We start from the raw sequence: 4,825 nt of genomic DNA, 5'->3' as shown, positions 1-4,825 counted from the left end.
AAGCGACACGTTTCTATTGATCGACGGTGAAAATTCCGTGATGCTGTGCCCCCTGCAACTACACCTAACGACGTCGTTCGGTCAACACAAGTACACGCAGGGGTCATGTGATGTGGAGCTCCACGTTCAACAATGGCGTTTGGACGGTGTGCTCCGAAAGACTTGTGCCATCAACAGCATTGTACTCTGTCGTCAGATCTGGCACGGATCGCTGCCTATCCTAGATTACACTGTGGGGGATCCTCCGACCTCTACGTTTTGTGAATGAACGTGGTCATCCAATACCATATAGCCTACTCGTTATTTCACCATCCTTCAACCACTTTCCATAGGTATTCACGACAGTAGTACGCAAACAAGCGACAAGCTTCGCCGTTTCAGAGATTCTCGTTTCGAACCACAGCCCCATAACAGTGTGCCCTTTGCCAAGACCGCTTGTAACAGTGGATTTCCGCATTTGCAGCCCGTATCTTCGCTATCTACATCTACATCTACATCCATACTCCGCAAGCCACCTGATGGTGTGTGGCGGAGGGTACCTTGAGTACCTCTATCGGTTCTCCCTTCTATTCCAGTCTCGTATTGTTCGTGGAAAGAAGGACTGTCGGTATGCCTCTGTGTGGGCTCTAATCTCTCTGATTTTATCCTCATGGTCTCTTCGCGAGATATACGTAGGGGGGAGCAATATACTTCTTGACTCTTCGGTGAAGGTATGATCTAGAAACTTGGCAAAAGCCCCTACCGAGCTACTGAGCGTCTCTCCTGCAGAGTCTTCCACTGGAGTTTATCTATCATCTCCGTAACGCTTTCGCGATTACTAAATGATCCTGTAACGAAGCGCGCTGGTCTCCGTTGGATCTTCTCTATATCTTCTATCAATCCTATCTGGTACGGATCCCACACTGCTGAGCAGTATTCAAGCAGTGGGCGAACAAGCGTACTGTAACCTACTTCCTTTGCTTTCGGATTGCATTTCCTTAGGATTATTCCAATGAATCTCAGTCTGGCATCCGCTTTACCGACGATCAACTTTATATGATCATTCCGTTTCAAATCACTCCTAATGTCTACTCCCAGATAATTTGTGGTATTAACTGCTTCCAGTTGCTGACCTGCTATTTTGTAGCTAAATGATAAAGGATTTATCTTTCTGTGTATTTGCAGCACATTACACTTGTCTACATGCCATGACTGCCATTCGTCTCTGTTCCACTTACATTCTTTCCTTTCTGCGTCACATGCCCGCAACACCAGCAGGAGGCATTCAACCTCGCTGTGGGCAGTAGTCGTAATGTTTTGGCTCATCAGTGTATGTCTGGATTCAGAACCTCAGGTACCCTTATTCAACTTCAAGTCAGCTGCTGCAGAGACTGAAACGTTCTTGAATCATAGTTGCCAGGTCTGTCAGATCTTCACTTATGAGTACTTTGTCGCAAGCACATCGGAGGTGACACAGGGACTTCCCCTCGGTTTTTAGCCCATTAGCCCAGTCCATGCCATTCGATACTTCTTTCACGTCTAGGGTAAATAACTTTGGAGTTCCTAATGGCTTCCTTGTGGATTGTTGTGTTGTTGTGGTCTTCAGTCCTGAGACTAGTTTGATGCAGCTCTCCATGCTACTCTATCCTGTGCAAGCTTATTCATCTCCCAGTACCTACTGCAACCTACATCCTTCTGAATCTGCTTAGTGTATTCATCTCTTGGTCTCCCTTTACGATTTTTACCCTCCACCCTGTCCTCCAGTACTAAATTAGTGATCCCTTGATGCCTCAGAACATGTCCTACCAACCGATCCCTTCTTCTAGTCAATTTGTGCCTCAAACTGCCCTTCTCCCCAATTCTATTCAATATCTCCTCATTAGTTATGTGATCTACCCATCTAATCTTCAGCATTCTTCCGTAGCACCACATTTCGAAAATTCTATTCTCTTCTTGTCTAAACTATTTATCGTCCATGTTTCGCGTCCATACATGGCTACACTCCATACAAATACTTTCAGAAACGACTTCCTGACACTTGTGGATGTTCTCTAATATTTATTTATTTTGTGAAAAGATTTTCACTTTTCTAAACATTAAAGGACTATCGGTCTCAAAAATGTCAGCATGCTAGTGTACTACATTTAGAAAAATATCACGTATGAATGTTTCGTTGCAGCACTCAAAGAGCAAAAATTCAGCCTCGACAGGGCAATTGTAAAACAGTTGAAAATATTAAAATTTTGCGTTGTATAAATTTAAATGAAGATTGGAAGGGGTTATACAGAGTGTGGATAAAAATAATGTTAGAACTACGTCGATATATGTATATAATTAACTATCTACATTTTATAATTAAAGAATATATTACAGACTTACAGTACCTAGCTACTGATCGATTTAGAATATTTTGAAAATAATATTAAATAAATAAGTAGCAGAAACAGCTGAATGGGGCTGCTCGGACAGAATGTGGTATGGTATGATGCGGTATGTAATCTCGTTTAATCTATCGCCATATCACTAATAAATGAACTGACAACCACCCTGCTTTGTTTCTTGGACTGTCTGATTTCCGCTGTTGGTGTACCTTCATGGCACAGATAATGAAGACTCGTGCTCTGCTCATGGTTAACGCTTCCGTAACCTAATTGGATAAAAAACCCTGCAATGTATCAACTTTTTGGGTATTTGTCTAGAGGTCGGAACAACAGCAATATGATTACCGGCCGGCCGAAGTGGCCGCGCGGTTCTGGCGCTGCAGTCTGGAACTGCGAGACCGCTACGGTCGCAGGTTCGAATCCTGCCTGGGGCATGGATGTGTGTGATGTCCTTAGGTTAGTTAGGTTTAACTAGTTCTAAGTTCTAGGGGACTAATGACCTCAGCAGTTGAGTCCCATAATGCTCAGAGCCATTTGAACCATTTTATAATTACCGTTGTTAGCTACGTATAAGTTCTTACAATTCGCAATCAAGATCCACATTAAGTCCACTTAACACTTGTGGCCTTACCGCTGATAAAGGGTGACACAACTTCCTCATTCTAATACTGTACTGCTATGTGCCCCACATAATACTTAAGTAGCTGCTACTTCTATTGTAAGATTTCAGCCATAAAAGCTACACGAAATCTTAATACTCGAAAATGGGCATGTTCATGTCCCGTTTAAAATGCTACCAAAAACATTAATGTTTATTACAGCGGGTGAATTAGATAAAGTATAATTACGAGTCCGGACTTAGTTTCATTTAACGTACAATGAAAGAAACTCGTTAAAATTATCAATATATTAGAATGCAGAGCATTGAAAACATTGCTCATTAACTTTCTTGTGGTGCTCACATCATTTAATTACTGGTTTAGTGCCTAAGTTCATGATGGTATTCCGGTTGCTATTTATTTGTTTATCGATTATCAATTTTATTTGTGGTTCACTGTTGCTACTTTTTCCGCCCCGATAGCTGAGTGGTCAGCGCAACGGTTTGTCACGCCAAGGGGCCCGGGTTCGATTCCCGGCTAGGTCGGTGATTTTCTGCGCTCAGGGACTGGGTGTTGTCCTCATTATCATTTCATCATCACCAATGGAAGGCAATGGTAAACCGCCACTGGAACCACTTCCCTCGCCGCTCGTGCGGTGGACCTCTCTGACGAGGCTTCCCCCATGGCAAGACCTGCCGTAAGGCAGAACACAAAGTTAAGTTGCTACTTGAGTTTACATATTGTCATTTTGTCGTTTGGAGATAATATGTGAAGCTTTGAAAGCTACAAAATGGAGTACCAAGAGGGAACATCAGAACATTTCCGACGTATTCTTATGTTTGAGTTCAGGAGAGGGGTAGAGGGGTGACAGCGGTGGAGGGAGCCAGATGGATTTGCACCGTGTATGACGTTAACGCTATTGGACACAGCACGGCAAAAAAAAATGGTTTTCTCGTTTTAAGTATGATCGTTTTGACATTAGTGACTGTCCACGTTTAGGGATCGATGAAGATGTTTTAACCGCATTAATCTACAATGACTGAGATCAGTGTCCTCGAGAACTGGCAGACGTGGTTAACTGTTATCATTTCACCATCGTGCAACATTTGCGTGCAATAGGGAAGGTTCAAAAATCGGGTGTGTGGGTACCGCATACTCTGGCCATACGTGCATCTCAGCTTGCTCGTCATCAACTGGCTCGTGAACAACACCGACCATTTCTATCCTGTATCATTACTGGTGGCGAAAATCGACCTCTTTATGCTAACATAAGGGAAAGAAAGAAATGGCTGAGCCCAAACAAGGCAGCAACTCCCCTTACAAATGCCTACGCGCATCCACAAAAGGTAATGTTATGCATGTGGTGGAACAGGGACGGTTTGGCGTACTATGAATTGCTTCCCTGAGGTGTAACCATCACTACTGATATTTACTGTCAACAAGACAACAAGAGAGGCGTGTTGCAGACACAATATGTATTTGTTGTGTTTATTAAACATATGAAGAAACGCTACGAACTTATGCCCCAACCCAATACATCATAATATTTACCCGTAATTAATACAACCAACATTATAAAAATCTTCAGGACTATAGTTTGTAACATGTAATTCTAGAGCTGCGTTTATATTACTGTATCACCTATCCTTTCTGTCACACCTGTCAATGAATTTTTATTATGCCAATTTTTACCATTGTTTGGAGCCCATGAGAAACAGTAGGTCCCCCCATACCTGGTTGCGTAGATCAGCTGTAAGGTTCGAGGAAGGCAACAGCGTACCATCTCTAATAGAGCCATGTGTAGCAAAGTACCTCGGTTTCCAAAATAGCCTTCCAATTGAGAAGAGCTTTACATATTACATGATA

This window comes from Schistocerca cancellata, chromosome 1 (assembly GCF_023864275.1).
Source record: "Schistocerca cancellata isolate TAMUIC-IGC-003103 chromosome 1, iqSchCanc2.1, whole genome shotgun sequence".
Taxonomy (NCBI): domain Eukaryota; kingdom Metazoa; phylum Arthropoda; class Insecta; order Orthoptera; family Acrididae; genus Schistocerca; species Schistocerca cancellata.
Note: the sequence above shows the minus strand (reverse complement) of the source record.